At 38.2% G+C, this 14475-nt stretch overlaps 1 pseudogene; it reads right to left on the minus strand.

Moving 5' to 3' along the window:
* Positions 1-7378: 7378 nt before the first annotated feature.
* LOC101097390 lies at positions 7379-7810 on the minus strand (annotated as a pseudogene).
* Between the last annotated feature and the right edge of the window lie 6665 nt (positions 7811-14475).

The following is a 14475-nucleotide window of genomic DNA, read 5'->3' on the forward strand; positions in this document are numbered from 1 at the left end:
TCTTATTTTTCTGATCTATAAATAGTTCAGAGTAGTTAATGAACTTGCTCAAAATCACAGAATGAAAAAATGAATCAAGGTTTGCCCAAAGCCCATGTTCTTTCTACCCTTTTGCTTTCTAAGTAGTCTGGGCAGAAGTAACAGCATGTCTCCTGAGGTAGAAACATAAACAAGAAGGGTATGTTGGGGACAGTGACAAACTGAGAGTGACTGGAAGTGCAGAGGGTGGGGTGGGGTCAGTGGGCAGTAAACACTAGTCACAGTTAGGTATGTAGGGTTTCCAAGTACTGAATTTCATAAAATATGTCAGTCCCACTAATTTGCTTATGATATTTAGCTCTAAGAACTGCTGAAGTGGAACATTCCCTTTGGAGGGAACAAAATAAGACAAGCTCTGTGTAAGACATTTTTGGTCTTGCTGAGGTCAACGTGGTGGGTGAGGAAGAGTTCTGACAATTGCTATGGAGATGCAACATAAGCAAAGAAAAGCAAAAATGTTTGTCTTCCAAAAGCAGAATTAGAGGGAAGCACAGTAACTCAAGATTCCACACATAACATGTTTGCAAATAAACACCAATTTGAAGAGAAACTTTAGGAATGAAATTGACTGAGTCCAAGACTTTACAGAAGACCCATCTGCTTTCTTCTCTAGATGGTTGGAATGCTTACATGTGGTGGCATTACTTTTTTTGTTGTTGTGTGGCTTCTTTACTTGAGAAGTAGAAATTTAAAAATTTACCTTTGATTTCTATTGTATTGTTGAAATCATCACATACATTAAACTGAATGCTGAATACTGAGGGCTGAATGCTATTTGTACTTTTCCGGGGGGAGAAAAGCACAAAACACTATTTGTACTTTTCAGCTATCCCATATCAGACACTTGTCGAACTATTAAAAAAGAAAATTAATTTCTACCTAATTATTTTAATAATATATATTTAGCATTGATTTTAATATAGCAGAAGAAATAGCATTGAATTCAATTCAGAACAATTCAAGAACATTACCAATATCTACTAATCTGATATATTTTTATATTTATATTTTTATTTATTTTAGAGAGAAAGAGAGAGAGAGCAGGGGAGAGGGTCAGAGGGAGAGAGAGAGAGAGAGAGAGAGAGAGAGAGAGTCTTAAGCAGGTTCCAAGCTCAACGTGGACCCTGACTTAGTGCTCAATCCCACAACCCTGGGATCATAACTTGAGCCAAAATCAAGAATCAGATGCTTAACCAACTGAGCCTCCCAGGTACCCCAAGTCTGATATTTAAAAAAAGGTTTTTTTTTTTTAAGCTTATTTATTTTGAGAGAAAGAGAAAGAGCATGGAGTAGGGGAGGGGCAGAGAGAGAGGGAGGGAGAGAATCCCAAGCAGTCTCCACATCATCAGTGCAGAGCTGGACATAGGGCTTGATCTCACGAACCATGAGGTCATGACCTGAGCTGAAATCAAGAGTCAGATACTTAACTGACTGACCCACCCAGGCACCCAATGATATATTTTTAAAATGTAACTTAGATGAAAGAAAACAGAGGTCATTTTAATACCATATTTTCTTGTTCCCATAAAAAAATTCTACCTATTTTTGGCCAATATTTATTTACTTATTGAACCAAAGTGGTTATCAAAAATGTACTATGTCCCAACTTGGTATCAGGCACTCAGAATGTAGTCATAGGCAAAGCAGACACAGTCTCTGCTCAGGGGGAGTTTGCAGTATAATACCAGAAAACTACAACCAGTTGCATCAAAGGGTTAAAGTTAGCCATTTTTATTACTGTATTGCAAAAAGATTGGGCTTGGGAGTGCATAGAATAGTGCTTTTCAAACTTTGTGTGTGAATCACCTGGGGATCTTATTAAAAAATGGATTCTGATTCAGTAGTCTAGAATGCAACTGATATTCTATATTTAAACATGGTGTCATACAATACTGATGCCACTAGTCCATGGACCACACTTTTTAGCAAGGGCATAGGCTATTAAGATGTAAGATTGTTCAGATGTAATGTTAAGATGTAGGGCATAAATAATATTAAAACATTTTCTTTTCTTGGGGCACCTGGGTGGCTCAGTCAGTTAAGTATCCAACCCTTGATATCAGCTCAGGTCATGATCTCATCGTTGTGAGATTGAGCCCCGAGCCCCACCATGCTCAGCACAGAATCTGTTCTCTCTCTCTCTGATTCTCTCAGAGAGTCTGATTCTCTCTTTCCCTCTCTCTCTGTCCCTTCCCCACTTGCACACTTGGGAGCTCTCTGTCTCTCTCAAAATAAATAAATAATCATTAAAAAAAACCATTTCCTTTCTTGGTGTGAAATGTACATTCTTTGGAATCAAATAGTCTGAGTTTCAATCCTGGCTTCACTATTTGCAGGCTGTGATCTTAGGAGGGCTACTTCACCTCTCTGTCTCAGTTTTCTTATCAGCAAACTGAGGATAATGGCAGGGATTATCTCATAAGGTTGCTGTGCTCTGAAGGTTAATGATATAATAATTTATATAATTCATTTAGAATAGTCTAACTGATAAGTACTCAATAAATGTTAGTTATTATTTTTTGTATTAGCATTGCTTTAGAGATCTACTTGGGATTTGACGTACTTCATTAATCTGAAGATTCATGATTTTTATTAATTCTGGATAATATTCAGTCCTTATCCTTTCAAAAGTTGCCTTTTGTCAATTGTTTTTTCTTTCCTCTTTCAGAATTCTAGTTGGACATCCATGTACCTTGTGAGGTGGGTTTAGAGCCATTGGCCAAAGAAGAATTATTGAAACATCTTCGATGCAAAAGGTGATTTTATTAAAGAATGGGAACAGTACCTATGGGCAGAAAGAGCTGTCCTGAGGTTGTGACAAGTGACTGATTATGAACTTTCAAGTTGGGAGGGGGTTAGGGATAGTGTAATCCTCTAAGGAATTTTGGAAGCAAGGTTTCCAGGACTTTGAGGAGGCTAGCTGTTAGTAGGAAAAGGTCATTTATTACTGTCTAATAAAACCTCAGTCATGAGGCTCTTCAGATTATATCAGTGGGCCATACACTTGGAGGATGATTACTAACATATATTTGGGGGGGAAGGGTAGAGATGAAGGAAGTTTCCAAAGGAAATTTTATATGTTAAGGAAGACTTACAAGATCCTGGAGATTGGGTTAATATAAAGATAAGGTTGCCTTCTAAATGGTCTCACACAAACACAGTAATTACAATAACAATGTAGGATAATGGGGCACCTGGGTGGCTCAGTCAGTTAAGCGGCTGACTTTGGCCCAGGTCATGATCTCACAGATCCTGAGTTCCAGCCCTGGCATTGGGGTCTGTGCTGAAGCCCAGAGTCTGGAGCCTGCTTCAGATTCTGTATCTCCCTCTCTTTCTGCCCCTCCCTTGCTCATGCTCTCTCTCTCTCCCTCTCTCACTCTCTCTCTCTCCCTCAAAAATAAACATTAAAAAAATGTAGAATGAAAGTAATTATAAAGCTCAAAAAAAAAAAAAGTGAACAGACTGTCAGATACCTGTGGGACTATTATGAAAGATCTAACATTCAGACCATCACAGAAGGAGAAGAGAAAGAGAATGGGGCTGAAAAAGCATTTAAAGTAATAATGGCTGAAAATTCCCCCAAACTGGCAAAAGATATAAACCTACAGATTCAAGAAATTAAATGATCCCAAATATGATAAATTCAAAGGTATCCACACCAAGATACAGCACAGTCAAATCCCTGAAAATTGAAGCCAAAGAAAATCTTGAAAGGACAGAAAGATCAATAAATTGGTTACCTAGAGAGGGAAACAAGTCTAATGACGGTGGATTTCTCATCAGAAAGCATACATGTCAGAAGGAAGTGGCATAATATTTTTCAGGTGCTAAATGAAAATAACTACCAACCCAAATTCTATATCCAGCAGAAATATACTTCATGAATGAAGGGAAAACACATGCTTTTTCACAGATGAAGGAAAAGTAATAGAATATGTCACCAGCGGACTTACCTTTAGAATGGCTAAAGGAAGTTCTCTAAGCAGAAAGGAAATGAGTTTTGTGGGGTTTTTTTGGAAACATTAAAAAAAAAAATAGGACTCTTAGATCATCATCAGAAAGAAAGAACAGAAAGAGCAATAATAGAGGTAAATGCAATAGACTTTCCTTCGCCTCTTGAGTTTTCCAAATCATGTTTGATGGTTAAATCAGAAGTTTTAACACTAGGGGCGCCTGGGTGGCTCAGTCAGTTGGGCATTTGACTAAGGCTCAGGTCATGATCTCACTGTTCGTGAGTTCAAGCCCCGCATCAGGCTCTGTGCTGACAGCTCAGAGCCAGAAGCCTGCTTCGGATTCTGTGTCTCCCTCTTTCTCTGTTTGCTCCTGCTTGTGCTCTGTCTCTCAGTCTCTCAAAAATAAGTAAGATTTAAAAAAAAAGTTTTAACACTATTGTGTTTCTCATGTACCTGGAGAAAATATCTGCAGTGATTACATTATAAGCAGGGAGGGTAAGGGGAGATAAAATATCTACAATTTGAACTGGTAATTAATCAATTAGTAAATGTAATCAGTAAATTAATTAGTAAAATGTAACACCAGTAGACTGATAAATTATGTATATATTATAATGTAATAGTGGGAGCAACCAATGAAATAGCTATACAAAGAGATACACTCACAAACACTAGAGATAAATAAAAATAGAGTTTTAAAAATACGTTCCAGCAAACCACAGAAAAGTGGAAAAAAAGTCATTTATATAACATTCTTAAAATGATAAAATCATAAAGGAAAAAAAAAGATAAGGTTCCTGTCTGCACTTAGCAAAGTATTAACATCAAGGCAGTTGAACTCGTAGAGGAAGGTTGCTCTGCCTGTCTCAAGGACTTGTCAGTGGGCTGTAAGTTGTAAGGAAATTTAATTTTTTCTTTTGCCTTTGTTTCCCACATCACCATGTATCATGTACCTTATGTCTTCTATAACCTTCATGTGACTTAGCTGCCTTATCTATAAAATGAGGATAAAGGGGCACCTGGTGGCTCAGTTGGTTAAGCGTCTGACTTCAGCTCAGGTCATGATCTCACAGTTCATGGGTTTGAGCCCTGCATCAGGCTCTGTACTGACAGCTCAGAGCCTGGAGCCTGCTTTGGATTCCGTGTCTCCCTCTCTATCTGCCCTTCCCCCCCCCTTCTCTCTCTTTCAAAAATAAACATTAAAAAATTTAAAGATCATATTGACTTTATTCAATGATCCGTGAATCAGGTAGCATCCCATCTAACAAATAAAAAGGAGCTCCGAGGAGCAGTACAAAACAGAAAGCTTTTATAGGCAGAAGGAGAAAGAGAATGGATTATTTCAAGTAAGGTCAACTTCCTTTAGGGGCCAAAAAGTCTATCAGGTGGATTACCTTACTAGTACCGACCAGGAAATTCCAGACTGGCTGGTTAAGATTACAGTCTTGGGAGAGGTTCATCAGGTTTGATTTGCTGACACAGGGCTTAGCACAGTGACTCAATTTGGGGATTGCTGGTCCTTTTTAACAATTACCCCCTTTTGATCAAACTCTCAGCTTAACTGAGAGATGTGATCAAAATTTAAGGGATTAACACGACTCCTAGCTATCACTCAAAAGTTTTCAGTCTTTGTTGATCCTCTATGTGGTATTCACAGGTTGCAATGTTTTTGCTGAATCGTTGTGATATTCATAAGCAATGCCTTCTGGTTCACAATTTAAAAAAATTTTTTTTAAATTTTTTTTAACGTTTTATTTATTTTTGAGACAGGGAGAGACAGAGCATGAACAGGGGAGGGTCAGAGAGAGAGGGAGACACAGAATCGGAAACAAGCTCCAGGCTCTGAGCTGTCAGCACACAGCCCAAGGCGGGGCTCGAACTCACGGACCGCGAGATCATGACCTGAGCCGATGTCGGCCGCTTAACCGACTGAGCCACCCAGGCGCCACCCCAAAAAAATTTTTTTACATGTATTTATTTTTGAGAGACAGAGAGAGACAGAGCACAAGTGGGGGAGTGCCCGGGCAGAGAGAGAATGAGATACAGAATCCGGAGCAGGTTCCACGTTCCCAGCTGTCAGCACAGAGCCCGACGCGGGGCTCAAACTCACAAACCATGAGATCATGACCTGAGCCGAAGTCGGACGCTCAACCGACTGAGCCACCCAGGTGCCTCTCTGCTTCACAATTTTTAAGTTGGTCATTCTCTTTGTTCCTTTTCTGATGTTCCAGTCTTAGGGAGATCATTTGGTTGGTGGTTAGTGGCTGCAAACATAAATTTAGAGCTCTCAAGAGAAAACAATGCATTAGGGAGATTTCTATGATTATTATAAGCAGGATAATTCCCAATGTCTGGAGTACACTTCAAAGCCACGACCCCAAAAAATCAAAGAAGTCAAAGAAAGAATTCATTGAAGGAAACACTTATTTAAGCCAAGTGGTTTGCTCAGTGACCTTATGTAATTGAGTTTCAACATCCTCAGAAGTGTTAATCCAGGTGTTGGCAGGTGATGTTGGCTATAGCACAGATACTTCTTTGCTCAACCTAAAGATAATTAAGGCTTATCCTATTATCAAGAACAGCTTTGGCCAGAGAGTCAAAGGATTTTTTGCTGGGCAACTACTGTTCTAGCAGCAGATTCTGCAATATTTTTGAGAGTTAAGGAGAAATTCCTGATCATAGCCTCATTTGTACTCACTACTAACCAGGGAAGTGGGCCCTGACAAAGGAAGCAAATCTTGAATCATGAATGCCTCCTCTGAGTCAGGCCTGGAAAGGTGACAGTCATGGAGGCCAATAAAATTTTAAGGGTCTATAGACCACACAGGCAGTTTTATTCTGGTTGCTCTGTGTCCCTTTCTTTGCCTAGAACCTGGACACAAGTTTCCCTGGGTTTAGGGTTCTTAACCAGAGACAAGGAAATGTATGAGGGAATCACTAGCATCATGGACAGATTGGAATTCTTGATGACAAATCCTCCAATAGTCTGAAAGATGTGGCCTGGGGGAATCAGATGATGGTGTTATCTTTCCAGGCCAGTGCCAGAGTAAAAGAAAGAAAGGGAAGAAGAAAGGGTTTCATGTTTAGTTAAAATATGAAGTCTTAATCGAGTTTCTTGGGCAGAATGAACACCAATGATAGCTACTTCTTTTCTTCTAAAAAATTTTTTTTAATGTTTATTTATTTTTGAGAGACAGAGAGAGAGAGAGAGAGACAGAGTGAGAGTTGGGGAGGGGCAGACAGGGAGGAAGACATAGAATCCAAAGCAGGTTGTAAGCTCTGAGCTGTCAGCACAGAGCCCAACTAGGGGCTCGAACTCATGAGCTGTGAGATTGTGACCTGAGCCAAAGTCGGACGCTTAACCGACTGAGCCACCCAGGCACTGCCTACACAAATTCTTCATAGTTGACTTGTCCATCTCCATCAATATCTGCTTCCCTGATCATTTCACCTACTTCTTCATCTGTTAGTTTTTCTCCTAAGTTTGTCATGACATGACATAGTTCTGCCGCACTGATGCGACCATTGATATCCTTGTCAAAGACTCAGAATGCCTTCCGAATTTCTTCTTTACTATCTGATTCTTTCATTTTTCTAGCTGTCATAGTCAAAAACTCTGGGAACTCAATGGTGCCAACATTGTCCGCATCTACCTTGTTGATCATATCCTGCAATTCGTCTTCTGTTGGGTTCTGACCCAGTGACCTCACGACAGTTCCAAATTTCCTTGTTGTGACAGCGCCACCACCATCTTTGTCAAATAAGAAGAAAGCTTCCTTGAGCTCAGCAATCTTTTCTTCTGTCAGCTGATCAGCCATGGTGCAGGTGAAGGGAGGAAGAACAGAGGTCATGAGGGTGACTGCACCAGCACAGGGGCTGTGATGGTGGGGGTGGCTCTACTGCTGCTGATGCTGCTGCTTCTGCCAAGGCACAGTGTGCTTAGGGCTGTGTGGCCACCAGACTGCAAGTGTCGGCCCCACACCTGCCGAGCTCCCAGCACCACGGCCTCATAGAAGCACTTTTTACCTTTTTATTATTTTTAAAGTTAATTTATTTCTTTATTTATTTGGTGTGTGTGTGTGTGTGTGAGAGAGAGAGAGAGAGAGAGAGAGAGAGAAAGAAAGAGAGAGAGAGAGAGTGCTGGGGAGGGGCAGAGAGAGAGAGAGAAAGAAACCCAAGCAGGCTCCACACTGCCAAGGCAGAACCCTACTCAGGGCTTGAACCCATGAACTGTGAGATCATGACCTTAGCTGAAGCCAAGTTAGAGGCTTAACTGACTGAGCCACCCAGGTGCCCCTATGAGCACTTTTTAAGTCTGCTTTGTTGGAACTTTGTAAGCAGGGCACCGGGTCTGTTTTTCCAAGGGGTTTTATTGGCTCTGTAAAGTCAGCTTTAGTTCCTTAAATCTGTCTGGCCACATCTGAATCTATGCACATCTATCTCAAATATGACATTCCAATTAAAGCTTAGGAAATATAGCTAATATTTCCAATTGTGTTCCTTTATAAGGACAATAAATTCTTATCAAATTTATGTAAATAAATAATAATTTTGCCACAAAAATAATACTGAAGAGTTTCTGAATTCAGGAGGGATCAGATATAGAGAAAAAAATAAATGTTTCACCTTTGTTTACAATAGTACACTTTACCAAATTGCTGTCAGGGATAACTTAAAGTTTCCTTAAATCTGGAAAAACAAAACATTTAAAGAACCAGAGCTCTTTCAAACAATAAGTCATAAAAACTATAGTCATACTCCTCAGTTCACTCAATTCCACATTATTTATTCTTGTTCTGCTTGAATCCAGTGTTTTGTTTTGTTTTGTTATTAGTTCTGGAAATTCTTATTCAGTTCAGCTTTATGATGGTAAAGTTATCAGAAATCTGTGTTTGCCAGAGTCCTTTCCATGAATCTTCTTGAAGACAAAGCACTTGGTACTTTTGCAAAATATCAGAGTAAAACAATAATTCTCTGTAAAAGACAAAAGACTTTAAAATATCCATTATTGAATATCTGATGAGAGTTCATTATAACGGAGTTGACAAGGAAATTTGCTTATTTTTGTAACACATAATATTTTATAATAATAACTGGAACTATGATCAATAACATATTACTAGGACATATCGGATTTCCAGGAGTTTCATGCAATTTTTGGAACACTTACGACTGTTCTAAATAATAGTAATTCACAATAGACGTACTTCTGGTTTCATGGTGGAAGACTTTATTAATTATAAGGGAAAGAGAACATACGGAATTAAACAATTATAGTAAACATAAAGAGGGAGAGAAGTAGAGAGAAGAACAAAGAGGGCTTAATACATCAAATTAGGTTCTTACAACATGCAACCTTCTGGCTGTGGAAACCCCACGGTGAACAGCCTGGTTGGAGTCCCGATTGAGGGTCCTTGTGGAGTGTCCTCCCCTCAGGTGAGACTTCCAGCTAGCTATTCTTCTGAGGGCAATATATATACTACCTGGGTGTGATTTATGGTGAGTCATTGAGTCATTAAGTTTGTGCAGTTCCAAGAAAGTTTTTTTTTCCCTGTTTCTCTTACCATATCTCACAATCTTAGGAGCCTGGGTATCTGTATATTCCTCTTCCCTCCCTGGTCCATTCCAGGGGGCCAGCCTGATCTGGATAAAGTCCGTGAAGCACATTAATCCCTCTTGGCATCAGGAATAAAAGGGCCAGTTCTATCCTGAGACCAGAAACAGACTACAAGCCAACTAAGGCCCCCATGATTGTATACGTGCAACTCTGGGCAGAAATGCATGACAAGTCACACAAACAATTTCTATACAGAACAGTACTATAGACCTATATAAATACAACAAAAAGAATGCTTAGTATTGCTTCTTATTTGACAATGCTTCCCACATAAGTTAACATGTGAAATATGTCTAAATAGTTTAACATCTTCCTTTTTATAAGGGGAGAGAGCAAATCATTTTAGATGTTCCAGGTATCCACTAAAAAACTCCAAAGTTAGTTCAAAGTCAAAATGATTTCATTTAGAACTTGATGTTGGGAAGATTGTCAAAAATATCAAAAAGTTCAAATAGGATCATAGGTCACTGTTAAACAATATTTATTACCCATTTAACCATTTTGACAATTAAAGACTTCATTGGCAAATACAGAAGGTCAAATAGTTGCGTAATTTCTTATTAAGAGCAGACAAATAATCTAAGAAAACTTGTTCTTTTAGCAGATGAAAGAATATGAAGATTTAGTTTTATAGAAGTACACTATTGCTATTATACCTTATTTTTAAAATCCTTGTAACAAACTATGCAATCTTTTCCAGCTTGGCTACACATGAAATTCTGTTCTCAAAATTCTTTTTTCCATGAACTTTGTAAAATTTTGTCCTATGTTTTCTTCTTTCCCATTCTGAAATAACCAGCCTCTCTTTAGGACAAAATTATTTTCTTTTCTCTCAACAAAAATGCATTTCCATACCTTATACTTTCTTTTACTGAAACACACATCCTACTTTCCTTGCATACAGAGATATTTCCCTTATTTCTAGTGGTTTTAGTCACTCATATTAGAATATTAATCCTTAAAAACCTTAATTTCTAGGGGCACCTGGGTGGCTCAGTCGGTTAAGTGGCTGACTTCAGCTCAGGTCATGATCTCACGGTCCCTGAGTTCGAGCCCCACATCAGGCTCTGTGCTGACAGCTCAGAGCCTGGAGCCTGTTTTGGATTCTGTGTCTCCCCCTCTCTCTGACCCTCCCCCATTCATGCTCTGTCTCTCTCTGTCTCCAAAATAAATAAACGTTAAAAAAAAATTAAAAAAAAACACCTTAATTTCTAGTGAAAATAAAGAAGTAAACAATTGTGAATTTTCTTTCATGTTAACATTTTGTGGCTTTGCAAATCTGTTATTTATTTATTTATGTATTTATTTATTTTTGGCCTTAATTTATAAACACCTTTTATAATTTCTAGGAACATATAGTTTTTCATAGTAAGTTTTTTGGTGGAGCACAATACATGTTTACTAATAGACACAAATATCTTCAGTTCTTCTGTGAAAGGAAGCAAAAAATAGATAAACTGATGTTCACTAATAAATGCTTTAGTATTTTATCATATTTGGAAATACATACAATGATCTAGATATTCAATAAATTTAACTTAATTCATCATTTAACTTAACTTAGCAAAACTTAAGGCTTCAAGTTACCAAAAAAATTTGGGAAAACTATTTTAAAAATTCACTTAAAAACTTTTTATCCTACTAAAAACTTAATGAGACATTAGACAATATCATTTACCATCCCAAGCTGTTTTTCGTATTGACAAATTTTATAGGAGATAACCTGAACTCATTTGACCTTTAGCAAGCATAGGTAGAATAAAAGTTGTATGTCTGCATTATTTTTAATGTTGATAACTCTGAAGACATGTCTATTTTAATGAAATCAATAAACTTTAAGTTAGCTTTAATATTGAATATTTCCCCAGATCACATGAACTTGAAATTCACTTGGGTTAGTTTCTATTATATTTCTGAGAATTTAATCTATATAAGCACTTACCTTTAAGCCAACTAAATAGAGCTCTTTTGTAAATTAATTTTGGTAATACCATCCAGAGGTATAAAATTACCATACATCTACAGTATATATGTATAGATAGATAGATAGATACATGTATATATAGATAGATACATATAGATAGATAGATAGATAGATAGATAGATAGATAGACACACACACACATATATATATATATAGAGAGAGAGAGAGAGAGAGATACAGAGACCTACAACTTTCATTTTAGAATTACTGCCATGAATCAACACAAAACTCACTAGGTATAAAAGAACTTGAAACAAGGTGGTTTTTTTTGTTTTGTTTTGTGTTAGTTTTGTAAAGATTTGTAAGGACAGTTGCTTTTAACGCCTCAAAGATTTGGGTTGCAACTTAAATCAGTTTCTGATTATGAGCTTCTGACTACAGAGCTACTTCATTCAAGTTATGTTGAAGAATTTGTGTAAGACTCTTTGAGACTTTTCCCCAGTGTCCCAGTTGATTGCAAATGAAGCACTGACCCTTAGGCCATCATTTTGATGGTAGACCCTTAGATGTGTGCAATGAGGGGGACCCAAGTGTTTTTAGGTGGATGGTTTTGGGTCTGTTCTATCTGTAAGGCCCATAGCTTAGTGGACTTTGGCCTACAGTCTTGTTCCAAAGTCCTTTCAAAGTGCTCAGCTGTGTCATGAGTTCACTCAAACTGGTAGCCTCCCATCCTATTTTCTGCTTTTTTATCAATCCACTAATCTCAGGAGATAATCCATTTACAAACAGAACAGCTAGAGCAGATGACCTCATTTATTGCATGGAACCTGGAATGCCACAGGAGGAGAGCTTCCAGATGGGTTTTAAAGTCTGCCACAGATTCATCTTCTTTTGTTTGCATGTTTAAATAATAGACAGATCAATGTGGGCAGGGAAGACTCTAGGAATGACTTTTAAAGATTGGTTCTTATTTTATGAGCTTCTTCTGGTCCGTTAGGAGACTGTCTTGAAGGTCAAGGATCTCAGATATCATCCTTGGGTTTACACCATCCTGCTTCCCACATCCATTTCTTGGCTCCCCCAGGTCCTACTAGCATATGCAGAAGCTAATAAAGATCAGGAAGCCCAGTTTCATAGGCCCTAATAATGACTCTAAATTCCTCAGAAAACATTTGGAGATCCTCCCCGGGCTTAGGAAATTTTTTAACTATGGCCCTTAGTTTGGTATTTGACCAAGGAATAAAAGATATCTGAGGAGGATCTCCTATAACCTTGAGTAGTTTTATTATTAAAGGTAGCTGTTTAATAGTCTCTTCAGAGTGGAAAGTCAATTCAGACAAAGAGTTAATAAAGCATGAGTACTCAGGTAAAGAAGGATAAAGGAATGCAGTAGGAATCACATAGGTCTTATTATTGTTTTAGGTACCTCTCGTGTTTTTAATTTTTCATTAGCCTTTTGTAACAAATCTTTTAATGAAGCTATTTTGGAATTCTGAAGCTTTTAGAAGCTTCTGTATACTGATTAAAATTGGTATTCCATTCTCTTTGTTTAATTTGGGAACACATGCTTTCAACTGAACTTCCTTTTTTTTTTTAATGTTGATTTTGAGAGAGAGAGAAAGAGAGAGAGCATGTGCATGCACAGGCATGAGTGGGGAAGGGCAGAAAGAGAGAGAGAAAGAGAAAATCCCAAGTAGCCTCCACACTTCAGTGCAGAGTCGATACAGAGCTCAATTTCACAAACTATGAGATCAACTGAGCAACCAGGCACCCTCAACTGCATTTCTTAAATGAATGATCTTGTCTAACTAGAACATCCCCCATAATGGGCATTGCAATCTGTACTGTTTTTAGTAAGATTTTGCCATTTTTGTAGATATTTATAGCTTTTGGGACTATATAGTTCTTAGACAAAATAAGCAGGTATGCTGGAAGGTGGTATACTTGATTCTTTGGACTTTAAGGATCTATCTATCTATGCCTTTGGCTGTCTTGGATATAACACCTAATAAGGTTATGGCACTGGGCTAGAAGCTGTGTGATGTTTTACAGTGTACCTCATTGTATGTAAATTTTCTTGAGGCTAGTGGATAATCCAGTGTCAACCTAAGGCATTCCGTGACCAACTTATCCTAACACAGGAGTCTTCCAGTTAGGTGGCAAGTACTCTCACAGCTTTTAAGTACTTGATCTGTGCCTGCCAATATTGTGACTGCTTCTAAGATTCCCACTAGCAATAGCCTTTATCTACACAAAACAAGACAAACATGTGCACCTTAATATGGTGGTAATAACCAAGAGATGTTAATGCATTCTTGCTGATAGAAGGACCTTCCCACCTTGGAAGTTAGAACAGAGGAAGGATTGAACGAGCATACCTCAACAAATGGGCGCTGTGGATGGGGGGCTCCACATAAACGGGTAACCATGAACTCCTACCAGCAGTTCCCACCTGGATCTTAGGAGAGAATCAAGGGCTGAGGGTTTCCATCAATTACATGATAATTGCACCCTGAACTACCAGCAGCTCCCAAAGTGGAACTGACCAGAAAGCCAATTAGATCAGGATCTTGATGCAAAAACAATAGAGCTCAGAACTGAGAGGAACTTACTCATGGCTATCAGAAACGGAGAGAAAGACAGAACTCAGAAGGATCTGTAGTACCATTCCTGTGTTTCTCATAGTCTCTGAATGCTACCAGTTCACTTTGGATTTCATCTCTGCCACCAAATCTGTTTTAAAAAAATTCAATTGTATGAATTTAAAGATTTGACAGACCTATTTCGATGATTCATTGATTCATGAATTGGACAACATTCCATGTAGCAAATAGAAAGGAGCTCCAAGGAGCTTTACAAAATGGGAGGCTTTTATACGCAGAAGGAGAAAAAGAGTAGATTATTTCAGGCAAGGTCACATGATATTTCATTGTAGTTTTGAT

Source organism: Felis catus, chromosome B1 (assembly GCF_018350175.1).
Source record: "Felis catus isolate Fca126 chromosome B1, F.catus_Fca126_mat1.0, whole genome shotgun sequence".
Taxonomy (NCBI): domain Eukaryota; kingdom Metazoa; phylum Chordata; class Mammalia; order Carnivora; family Felidae; genus Felis; species Felis catus.